The 13,357-nt window shown below is 38.5% G+C and overlaps 1 protein-coding gene across 3 annotated transcripts in view; it reads left to right on the forward strand.

The window, feature by feature from the left end:
• Nucleotides 1-13,357, forward strand: part of clcn3 (chloride channel 3) — a 99,245-nt gene that overhangs the window by 12,361 nt on the left and 73,527 nt on the right. The gene's annotated exons all lie outside the window — the stretch shown is intronic.

Here is a 13,357-nt window from a genome sequence, read left to right on the forward strand (position 1 = left end):
CCTGTTGATTTTGCCAACAGGCAAAGTGGTGTGTGTGTGTGTGTGTGTGTGTGTGTGTGTGTGTGTGTGTGTGTGGAATGGGGGGTATTACCATGCTGTATAAATCCACACCACCACAATTAACAAGCAATTGGGAGGAGAAGTAATTAGTATTATCTGCTTATCACCCTCAACCCCTATTCTGAGGAAAATAGGTTAACACACACACACACACACACACACACACACACACACACACACACACACACACACACACACACTAATTCCCCCAGGCAAATGTGTAAGGGCTAATTACAAGCTCATTAGCAACAGAATAGCCGTATCCTCTCAGACAGGTCTCCCCCCTCTCACCCCCCTCCACCCCTCGTTCCCCTCACACTGTGTGTTAGCTTTACCCATCAGCCCATGCTGGGGGCACTCGCCAAACAAACGTCAAAAAACTGCGTCTTTGTCTGTCTCTGTGGAGTGAGAGGAGGAGAGAGAAAGATCTCTTGTTTCAATAGACACAGGTGATATAAAGTCAATGTGGGCGGCACTCCAGCAAACACTGAGAGGGGGATGAATTAGATGCCAAGTGAAGTGAAGTAGGATGGAAACACATTAATATCTGTAAAGCATACATTTTGGACATCTGGGATAATTCTCTAGGACTCAAATCTTAGTTTCCTTAAAACAGCAGCCCAAAAGTCAGCCATATTAGACCCAGTATTATCACAGGGTTTAGGGAAACCAATATTTTGATGTCTTAGGATCTGGAACCAGTGAGTTTTGGCTATTCACGCTCCAAAGCTACTGAAAAAATTGACTCCTGAATTTGATGAACATTTATTCCTTTCAATCTTCTAATCAACGAATGTCAGTACACTTCCTATGTGTTATCTGTAACGCAACCAAGCTATTATTTTCTTATCTAACATTTTTAATCTGTTCAAAATTAAGTTGAAGTAACAAATATTCATCATTATCACAACATGAACATTTGCAGTGAGCACATCACTAAAGTCTAACATTGATTGCAATAAAAAAAAAAAAAAAAACTTTATTTAAAAAAAAAAAAAAACAGGCCTTGATATAATCAGAATGTGCTAGCTAGCTTTTAGTGACCCTCACATGAATTGGTGACATAAAATGAATGCCCTTTGATTTATTTTGGAAGAATGTAAAAACATATTTTGTTATCACAGTATTCCTAGATTCAACCACACATTGATATTTGTTTTTCTCCACTAATATCATTGCGCTTCCGTTAAAAAACATTGTTATCATGGTGAAACTGTACCTTAGGAAGATATTACCAACGTCTCGTTTGAGAGATTCCTCACTTAATGTAATGTCTCAGAAACACAGTGTTCATACACCTCTTAATAAATATCTTGGATGTCATCTCATGGGCTACCTCTACTTTTAACAAGTTGATTCCAGGCTGGCAACAAAGCATCTATTTTGGTTGCCAAAACTGAACCTGTTTATTTTTTTCCCTGTGATCTGTTACTAGAAAATAAATTCCTAAAACTTGTTTCAGCTTGATAATAACAACTTGACAGAAGAGTGTCAAGAAACGTCAATACATTAACAAAACCAAATTATTTTTGCTGTATTTATAAGCGATACTTGTTCATTTGCTAGTATTCAAATATTGACCATAGAGCAGCTGTTTTTATATTTTTAAAGACTCATTCATCTGATCCAAGAATAACTTCAACAAATATAAGATAAGTATAAAAAATTTTGGGCGCACATTTAACTGCTACCTGTCCCTATTTTGGATACAATAAACATTAGTTGTTACCAATAACTTTGAGCCAATACTTGCTTGGTCACCAATTGCGATTTGAAACCTGCTCTGAACCAGAATTAGGTCTGATTTCGGAAAATTTCAAGATGTACTTTAGGATTAGATCAACTATTGTGGAGCATTTGTCGTTCTGGATTTACAATGTTACAATGTTACAATGTCATTTAGCAGACGCTTTTATCCAAGGCGACGTACATACGGGAACAAGAACAACACAAGCAAAGATCTCAAGAGGAAACAAGATCAGTACGAGTAACAAAGTGCTTCAAGTCAATTTGGGTGCAGGTACTGCCAAGCAGTGTAAAGGCAATGCACAAAAGTAAATAAGGATTTTATTATTATTATTTTTTTCAAAATAAGGAACATCTACAATGAAGCAACCAAACAATTTAAGACCTTCCATTATCATCATCAACAATTGACATCACCACAATAATGACCAAAGTACCAAGTGCTGGGTCACTCAAGAGCTGAACACAGATTCCCAGAGTAGAGCAGGACAGTGCGAGTCAATTGTAGCTGGAAGAGATGATCTGCCACTGGGGACAACAGTGGAGAACAGTCTAGCTAAGTGACATTCATTCATTCTTCAGAAAAGGGTTTTGTAAAACAAAAAAGAAAAGAAACCTTACATCACAAGCAATTCCAGAAATCACTTTCCCTCTGTAAGACTTCTACAAAGTATCAAGAACCCACAAAGAGGTTCCTAAGAGTCCCCGATCATGTGTCAGGTGACTTCACAGCTCTGATAGTTGTGCTGTGTCACCGTGCCTGCTGTTGAACTTCTAGCGTTTCCAGGGGAAATCCCATCTGTGTGGATTTATTCGTGATTCCCAGCAGCTGTCTCCTTTACACTTCAAGGTGTAAAGAGAAAAGGCGTCTGGAGATTATTTGTTTAACGAGATGTTCTTTCCAGGTATCCTGAACCAGTTGATCGGGTTGTTGTTCCCTTCACTACAATGAACCAGCCGCAGACAGTATCATGTTCGCTGTTTGAGGGATCAGCTTACTGCAAGCTCACGGGTAGCTGGCAAACTCTAATTTAAGCCTTTAAAAAATAGCCCAGCAAATCAGTGCAAGCACTGGATTATTTGTTTTGTTGTTTGCTCACTGTAGTCACGGAGCTCTCAATGCTGGGAGGTGACCGTCTGGGTGACACAGTTGTAGGTGAAGTAACAGGTTGATTTAAAGGGGATCATTTTTAAACCTGGTGGTTGACACTAAAACTAAGAAAGCACTAAACCCTGTTTGGCTTTAGCTTAAAACTAATCTGGTGAAAATAATAAGATTTTTTAATTGTGATTTTCAAAAAATTTGGCCAAATTCTTACATTTTTATCTGTTTAAACTATCTGTTGTGAATTTTGAAGAAGTTGAGCTGACTAAAAACCATTAAACAATATATACTGGATGAAACTAAGTAAGATTAAATACATAAATGAATTATTATGTGGGGTTAAAATGGCTCTGTGGACTATTTTCTAAACAAAAACATTTATTTTTAGCATTATAATAATAATAGTAATAATACATATATTTATATAGCACCTTTTAAAAACAGGTTTACAAAGTGCTTTACAGAGTGCAGAACATAGCAAGAGAAAACACAAAGGCACATGACAATGGTTAGCAGAACTAAAATTAGTTAAGTAAAAGACAATAATAAAAACCATGCAGAAATTAAAAAGTCAGTGATAAGTTAGGAAGTAAAAGCACATTTTACAAAGTGTGTTTTTAAATAAGATTTTGATGCCTTACAATCCAGATAAGGTAAAAAAAAAAAAAAGAGAGAGAGAGAGAGAGAGAGAGAGAGAGAGAGAGAGAGAAGTAAGAAAAAGACTTTAAAAATGATCTTTAACCTTGAAAAAGCTAATTCATTTTTTTTATGATTTTGCTAACTTCCAAATATTTCCTCTTCCTTTTTCGTTAGAAGTTAATTTCTTCACTTCCATTTTTGGCACAATGCTATGCATCATTGAACGTTAGCACGACCTACTTGTTAAACAGAATAGTATGGAGCTTCGGCAGTATGTTAAACTTTAAAAATAAAGCAAAACAGGGGTCCACTTATATTACTCCACAGCACTCCTAGTGGTCAAAAACACCACAGAGTACCTTTAATGTTTTCTGAATGGGTGAAAAAAAAAACGCCACTGACAGTAGGTAGCACCTTTTTTTTAAAGGCACTGCACATATACTCTTGTGTTGCCTTTGTTAAATACTATCAAGTATATAAAAATTGTTTCTCAAGCCCTTTGTCGATTCCTTTTAAGAACCCCTTGGGTGGCGTTTTTAATGGTTTCGCCTGCTTTTATTGCTATTTCAAGTTTTTCAGTAAAACTTGATTCTTGTTCTCAATTTTAGGCTTCATCACCTTTATTAGATAGGACAGTGGGTGAGACAGGAAATGTAGGGAGTAGAGAGTGAGGGGAGACTTGCAGCAAAGGGTCCTGGCCGGGGGTTGAATCAGTAGCCATTGCGACGAGGACTACTCTGTATATGGGGTGCATGCTCAAGCCACCAGGCCAATGGCACCTTTTTGTTCTCAGTTTCAACTGGTTAATCTGACTTTCTGAGAAGAGCTTTAAGATTTAAATGTACTTTCATCAAAGCTGGAAAACACCTGAAGTGGTGAATAAGCAGATGACTCTAAGGTTCCATTGGTTCCATGTCCAGGAGTTAGCTTAAAAACTTGCTGTAATAATGTGAATGAAAAGGTGGTGCACAGCTGGGTTTTACTTGAATATTGCCCAACATTAGTATTAAACCAAAGCTGGTGTCTTCCTCTGCTTCGTCTTCCCTCCACCATCAAATGCAACAGGTGTTACAGGAGTTGTTTAGGAATCCTGAGGGATTTAAGGTGGGACTTATTCTTACCTAATACTATAATGCTCATTAATTCCTGCTTTGGTGACTTATGTCCCTCTGATCCTCTCTGGTTGGCCCGGCCCAGACCGGCCCATCCTCACCCTCTGTGCTGCTGACGCTGTCCGTGTCCTCACAGAAAGGCCGCTCAGCTGTCAGCCGGGAAGATGAAGTGGAGGATCATTTGTCTTTTAGCGGGAAACTGAAGGGGAAGGCGGGAACAGGGGATTGTGATATGGGGGTATATGTCTGCATGGGCGGGACACTGATACTGTGACACAATCTTTTTCTCAATTCGGGTCGGGAAGGAAACGATAAGATCTATTTTCTACCATGATGAAGTCCCTTAATGGGAAAACCACACAACCACACGTATTTGTTTGATTTCAGTAGTTTGATTGTTCTGTTAAATATTCCTATAATTTGGATTTATTAAGTAAGTTTGGACCACTGTGATGAGCTCATTGGAATGCAATTTGCAGATTTCAACATTCACAAGAAAATAATGTCCGATTTTTTTATCCCCTTGCATCAGCTGATAAATTATTGGGATTTACTCAACAAAAATGGAATAGTGCACAAAATAGATCAATTCTTGGTTTGGTTTGCACTTAATTTTGGAGTCGATTTTGGAAATAAAATATCTTTTACTAAGATAAAGTATATGTATAAAGTCATAAGCAGTACCTCTTGTTTGGTGTCAAAATGAGGACTTTGAAAAATGTGCATTTTAAATACAGTATATTGGAAAAGTACGGTGCCTCTGATGTCCCAAAATGAAATATTTTTTATTTTGAGCGCATAAGATAATTATAACCCTCCAACAAGTTCAGATGTGTATTGTCAACATAAAGCCGAATGGAGGACACTATTTTAATTAAGTTGTACTTGATATTATAGCTGCTCTTGAAGACATGGTACTGTTATCTGCAGAAATCAGCTGCTTCGCTAACTGAAAGACAACAGGCTCAGCCGGAGTCTTTTCACTATCAAACATCACTGACTGATTGGACGCTGCAGCGGCTCGGACTTCTCAGAAACTTCACATCACTTGAGTTTAATAGCGGCGAAAAGACAAACCTTAAAACAGTCCCTAAGATCATAAACAAACGTCAGTTTCTAAACAGTCAGTGTGTGATAAGCTGAGATTAGAAAGTGTTTGATGTGAGTTTTAAACACAAAATACTGAAGATAAGAACAAAATGATAAAATCAATGTAACAGAGGATTACTCCAGAGTTTTATAGGCCTATTTGTTTGTTTATTTCCTAATCACCGTATAAAGAAATAGAGTCATAAAGCCTAATATAATAGATAGAATAGAAATATTCAAGCAATATATAATTATCTCGCAGGAGATAAAAAAAATAATTTTTGGGGGGACTTCAGGGGCTCCCTAGAAAAGAGTAAAGTTAAACATATATTAAACTATGTACAAAATATGAACACATGAGGGACCTTAACTATTGGATCAAAGCAAAAATAATTACCCCTCTTTGTCAAGTTATTTGGGATGAAATATTTGTATTGTTTTTTAAGTTAAACAGTCTCATAACCTTCAATTCAATCTATTTTTCAAATTTTGTTGAAATAGTGCCCGTAATTTCAAAAGTTCAACTCTCTCAGGACACTTGACAGAAAAAGAAAGCCTAGACCGACCTCTTTGTTATTTTATTTACAGAGACCCAAGGTCAATCCACCTATGAACAATCCCTTGATAACATTTCGCAACATTTGCATTAAATATGTGCTTTTCACAGCCAAAAACCAGGACTGGCATTCGATTCCTAAGGAGAAAGAGTACTTATCAAGACAACTTTGCAGTACAGATGTTTTCAAACACTCATGAAATAAAAAAAACATGCCGTTGGTGACCTTAGGAGGGGTTGGGTTAAGAGTGACTCACGTACCCCAGTGGTGGTCACTTTGTGCAATGTTTTGTAAAGGCTCATGTTTGGAAACACTGGGGGTGGGGGGTCTTGTTCATAGTGACATCTGTCAACATGTGTCACGCGGCACTAGCTAATGAGCTGATCATCTTTCACATGAAGCAAAACATGAACACAGAGCGGTCGTGTGGGCTGACATCAGATATGTGACTGCACTTATTTGAAATGCTGAATGTGTTGTGCTGACACTCAGACACTTGAATGATGCATTTAATAGATTGTGATACAGAATATTCTGTATAATGTACTCAGTGTCCGACAGTTGTTGAGATGTCTCAGTGTGTTATCTCACATTTTGATTTATGTGAATTATTATCTTACGGTTTTTCAGTCTCCATGGCCAAAGTATGCAGGTCAATATGTAAACCATACTTAGATTGTACAAGCAACACAGTTTGAAGTATCATTTATGCTTTTTAAACAATCATAAACTTGGAGATCTGACATTTTTATGCTGTATTATCATGTTTGAATAGCATAAGTCAATCCCTCTTATCCCTGAGAGGAGTTTCTTCAAATACAGCACAAAGGAGCTCAAACACTGATTGCAATTCGGTAGCCTAAGGTCAGAGGTCACAGTGATGTCTTAAAAGATCCTTATAGCCATGACTGAAGAATTGATTTGCTAGATATGACAAAATGTAACACCTTCCCGCCTCTGTCTTTTGAATTCAACATATTTTTTGGCATCATGATGCCTTAAAAACCAGATAAGGATTAAGAAGAAATAAAAATAAGAAAAAGACTAAACATTTTTTCTTTAAACTTGAAAAGGCAGATTTTGATTTTTTTCCGATTTTGTTTACTATATATATTTCCGCTTCCTTTTTTTGTTAGAAGTTCATGTCTTCGCTTCCATTTTTGGCGCATGCATCATTGAACGTTAATACAACCTACCATTGTTTTGTTTTTTTAAGTTATATTTTTGGGGCTTTTACACCTTTAATTTTTCTTATAGAGGAGAGGACAGTGGATAGTGTAGGAAACTGGGAGAGAGTGGGGGATTGACATGCAGGAAAGAGGCTGCAGGCTGGATTTAAACCCGGGCCACCCGTTACATGGGCGCAAAACTTAACCACAAGTCTAAGTCCGCGCCTCGACCTACCATTGTTAAACAAAATAGTGTGAAGCCTCGGCCGTATGTTAAACTTCAAAATAAAAGCAAAATATGACAAAATTTAACACCTTCCCACCTCTTTCTTTTAAAAATGAAGTGCCTGAAAAGCCTAACGAGAACTTTATTTTTGGTATCTTAAACGTCTCAGTCTCAGAAAGTTTTAAGAAATAAGCAGATGACAACTCTTGATTTTAGATAAACACAACAACCACTGGATTACAGAAACATATTAACATAGGAACCAGAAGGTCCATATGAGCAAAGGTCTTGACAAGTTTCTCTACACACCTGATTGTGAGCTTCCTTGAGGTGACTCACCTGGTTAGACAGAGTCCCTGACATTTGTGTCAAGTGTAGGCTAATTCCAATATATTACTTTCTGTTGCTTTTATGGGTCCAAAATACACCTCAAGCATTGAACACATCATTTCAGACTGTTTCATAACCCGTAAAAAACTCCCTACAGGAGCTTTAATGAGTATGCAGATTTTTTGATAAGCTGTCATTCACCAATTCACCCACTAACCTCCATTATTTTTACACAATCCTGACAGCATGTTAGAAAGAAAGTCCCCAAACGTAGTGAGTTCAAGAACAGTCACCCTCACTGCTCACTGTCTTTTAATTGGTTTAAAGTCATGTTCTGATCTTTTGATACAAGGGCTCACAGCTCAACCAAAATTTAATCTGTCATATAAATCCCACCTAATCTCCTCTGTTACATCTGATTTATTAAGTATGCTAACTGTGTGTACCATGATTTTAAAAACAGTTGTGCTTGATTTGACAAACTTTGTTGATCAGTAAAGGAAGGAAACTGAATTTGCCCTCGATAGATGATATCAGTGAAATCCTTCGCGTCATCTCTGAGACATTGTTGGCGCACAGCCAGTGTGTGTTGCCCAAACATTGAGGTAATTGTATCATAGCTTCCATCATCTGCTGCTGCTGCACTGTGAGAAATGAGCTTTGTATTAGCGCATCGATCGAAGCAGAATTAACTCCTGTAACCATGAGAGTGAGTGGAGGGTGGAGAGAACTTGTTTCAGTTATCATACAGCGTGACATATGGACGCATGATGGCTTTACATGATTACTCACCTGTGTGTGTGTAACTGTAGTGGATATGAGTGTTGTGTGTTTTCCCGCTGGGCTCATGTGACAGCAGGGGTGGGAGGCTAAGAGGCGTTAGCTTGGTGAGAAGGATTACCTCTATCTGTTAGGCCTCCTTTTCTCTCCCCCGGGCAGTGTCACGTCTCATTACTTGTGTCCTCCAGCCCAGATAGTCTGGCTTTAGCCGGGATACGTTTAAACCGCGGGCAGCCTGGGCGTCCAGGAACACCGGGTTTAGAGGCACACTGATATGTGTGCCCTCTGCTTGAGAGGCTTTTTCTCAGTAAGCAGACAGGTAAACTTCTCCCAAAGCTGGCATTGATGGCGGTTAAGCCATCACTTGTTTAAGTGAAACGGATGGCTGCACCGCACAGAGGCGAGCTCAGCGTGTGGTTACAAGCTGTTGTTGTGATGGTCTCATCCAGAAAGAGTCTGTTTTCAGATAACCTGTGTGTGTAATTAACATGTTAGATTGTAAATGTCACGCGTGTTCAGAAGGAGAAAAATTGGAGTATGTTGTTTAAAAAGAAGGTTCAAGTTTATAGTGGGTAGTTTGTTTGAAGAGGAAGTGACATTGGAGCAGAATACACATGATCAATTATTGTTAAGTCATATTGAAGTGTCTACAACATCTGAAATGTTTGATATCATAATATTTAAAATGTCTTTGTTTTTTGACGGTTTGGACAAACCAAGTCATCCTCAGATTTAAAATTTTAGCAAAAATTCAGCTGCTGCGATCAGAAAAAAAGGTTTGGATATTAAATAAATAACTGGCACTTAAACCGGTGCAGTTTTAGTAAAATAAGGGGCTAAAGTAGGGATGCACGATATTGGATTTTTTGACGATATCCGATATGCGGATATTTTACAACTCATTTAGCCGATTACCGATACTGATATTTTTTTCCGCACACCTAATTGCAGAGATCATTAATTCTCTTCTGTATTGGAATTAGTGTACAGTATCATGGTGATACTCTTATCACATTTGTTATGTAATATTCATTTCTTGTGCAAAATAAAAAAAAAACCTAATACTTAAAACTGCATATTTATTTATGACAATTGCTTTCAAACAAAGTTCATACAAAAAGATACATCCTACTTGAAACTTGGACGATGCTCTCCCTGAGACAATCATAACAAAACCCACAACCAGGGCAAATTTGGCCAATTTCATTTTTGAACTTGTAAGTAAACCTAACCTCTGTTCACAGGGAACTTGTGAAAAGTGCAACTGTACAGCAATTAAACCCAAATTAAATAAAATGGTTTACTCTTTGACAGTAAATGTGCCTAAATTAGTCAGCTACATGTACCTTACAGACTGCTGCTTAAATTCAAATTTAACTTAAAACATGAGCCCAACATGTGTGCTGCAGCCCATTATTTTATCGGTTAATTATATCGGCGTGTTGGCCGATATCCGATAGTTAATTTTAAGCATATATCGTCCGATACCGATAATGTGCCGATAATATTGTGCATCCCTAGGCTAAAGTTCTCTTTTAAGCCTGCCGATATTCTCTTTTCTGGACCCCAACATTTCCATTCACATGTATATTTCTTGAAGTTTTGTAACAGTAAGTAAAATTAAATACCTAAATACAAGGGCTGCCAAAATGTTTATTCTGTTAATGCCAATAACTGCGGAATGTCATTAATTTATCGTGATTTATTGCGTTAATTCCATGTTTAAAGTTCCACTGTTTTGCATTACAAAACCATTTTTAAGTCACCATTTTTAGTGTCACCAACAGGTCTGTAGTGATTAACACACTACAAAACAGTGCTAAGTCGGCATTTGTAATGCATTTGCCCATTGACACCAGTCTGATAAGCTGCACCTGTATGCTTAGCTTGTAGTACTTTGTTGATAATACCAGTTCGCAGAAAGTGTGTCATTCTTGGAGTGTTAATTGAGCCGTCTTGGAGGGTAATTTTTATAGTGCAACGTGTCATTCAAAAGCGCAGTGGTGTTATTTCCATCACAGCGGCAGAGGGAAGCAGGAAGACACTGCGGCAGCTCGACTACAGAGTGCTGTAAGGGACAAAATAGAACGTGATTCAAAATATTAACACGTTCATTATTCTACATGTAGTTCAGTTCTTATACTATATGTGCTATTATTCATATGAAAAGAGCAGAAAATCAGGTCTTTTCATTACAGAACAGCGATGCTCTTTACATTTATCAAGCAAACATACTGGACAGTTTGTTTGTTGTTATAAAATGTTACCGTATGATGATTGTTTCTGCTTTCTATCTTTATAAAGTTTAATAACGTAGTATGTTTGGGGGTTTGGACCCTTTTGGAACAAATAAGAAATTAGATGACGTCTCAATGGAATCTGTTGGATTGTATTAGTAATTTTAATCAATTTTCTTGCATTGGATAGAGCAAAGGCTTTATCGATGATAAAATGTCCTCATAACAGACCGTTGTCAGATAGTGTTTGAACCTGTATGGAAGAGTAACAAATAAAATACAACTTCTAGTTAAAGCTCCAGTAAGGAACTTTCTGTGTGCATCCATTTGGGCGCCCCCTGTGGACAAAATGATACCTCTTATGTCTTTTTTGATCCTGTCCTGCATTTGTCTTCATTTTCACAGTCAGACGTGTCACATGTTGAGAATATTTGCAGTAAGAAGAGTTAAGAAAGGCTAATCACTTTTTATGACACCTATCCCACTGAGCTGTTTCAGACTTGTAAAATTACAATATTTAAATAATCAATCTTGTAGAATCCGGTCTTGTTTGCTTTTTAAGGTCATATAAAGGCGCCAGTATCAAATATGGTCAGTTTCATGACCAACTAAAAAATCCTCACAGGAGCTTTAACTTTTTAATTAAAGAGGACACATCAAAGAAAGTGTAAAGTGCCTCACAACTTGGAAAAACAAAGTAATAGAAACATACCTGAAGGACTAAAAGAAAGAGTTCAATGATTTAAGGAGGACACAGACTCTTTTCCCTTGGGCAGCTTGTCCCAGAGCCTTGGGGTCTAAATAGAGAAAGCTTGGTCCGTTTAGTTTTCAGCCTGGACTCCTGAAGAGAAACAAGATCATGGAAACATTAGATGAGGATTACCTCACCAGTAACAGTTAAGTAAGGGTTTATTGGAACTCTGATGTTGTTGGACCATTATTTGTTACAGAAATCTCCAACAAACTGTCAGTTTTAGGATGAAATTTGTCACAAATCTCTTTGAAACACTTGAGTCAATTGAATGACTATGTAATTGTGACATTCTCTTGAACCATTTCTCTGAAGCGTTTGGTTTAATCACACTGCAAATCCTTCCAGTCAAGTGGCTCATTAGTGGAAATCACTGAAGTTAAGCTGAGTGGCATAAACATCCTCTATAGGCCTTTTCTCCTCAGACTGCTGTTCGACATGCTACAGAGGACAAACAGCCGATTCAGTCGTCCCATGTTTCATTTTATGAATTCCTCTCATCAGCACAGGTCACCGACTCCTTCATTTCTCACCCATTCACTGACCCAGAAGAACCCGTGTGTCTACAATGCCTGTGTTTTGACCCCTCAACTCTCTTCAACCCCCCTCACCTCCTCCTCTCCCTCCTCTTGAGGAACCCCCTGCCGCCCGCTGATCTCGCCCTCCAGCTGGTTCCCTCCACCGTCCAGAAGCCGGCGAGCTCTCCCGGCCTGAGCAGGGCGGCTAATCTAGATGGCGGGAGGCCTCCCTCCTGCTAGCGTACACAAGAGAGGGCAGCCCTAATTGCTTATGTCGTAAAGCTCCCTGACCCAGATAAGCCTCCACTCCCCAAAGCTGTCGATGTAAACCCCACTTTACCTCACCAAACCTGCCTCTCCTGATCCACACAAGCCACCCCCCCCGTTACATTTCTGCACCTTCTGCCACATTATTAGCACCCTGGACAGAGCGGGAGAGGAAAGCCGACACCATAGACAGACCAAGTATCTTAAAGAAGAGTTATTAACTTGTCTTTCGTTGAGAGGAGTCTTGTGTTGCAGGACAGATTGAGTTCAGGTGTAAATGTATTCATCTTTTAGATGTATTTAAAAAGATTGTGTTTGTGGAACTTCAAGGAGAGTGAAAAAAAACTTTCAGCTGCTTTAAAAACCAACTTTAAAATTCAGAAAATATTCAGTTTTTGCTTCAAAGTTGTAGAAGTTGAAGACGAACCCAACAGAAAGCAGAAGTGCGACATACTTGGGTCCAAACAAACCGATAGGTGTGCCTCATGGAAGCCAGTCTGAAGCTAATTCACAGAGTTGCGTGCCACTCGCTCTCGCGTGCCGGCCTCATCACTGAGCCCTGTAATGCAGGCTTAGCCACTGAAATGCCACAGAGATGCCTCTGACGGTCGTCAAGCGCCGAATGTCACACGTGCTCTACTTTACTGACAGATGGCTGGGTCACCAATCAACACTTGGGCAGCTTAAGACGCAAACACAAACACGTAGTTATGTTTTTATTTTCAACTTTCTCAACGATTTGTAAACATATTAAATTAGGTTGTAGTAAAA

This window comes from Notolabrus celidotus, chromosome 23, assembly GCF_009762535.1.
Source record: "Notolabrus celidotus isolate fNotCel1 chromosome 23, fNotCel1.pri, whole genome shotgun sequence".
NCBI lineage: Eukaryota > Metazoa > Chordata > Actinopteri > Labriformes > Labridae > Notolabrus > Notolabrus celidotus.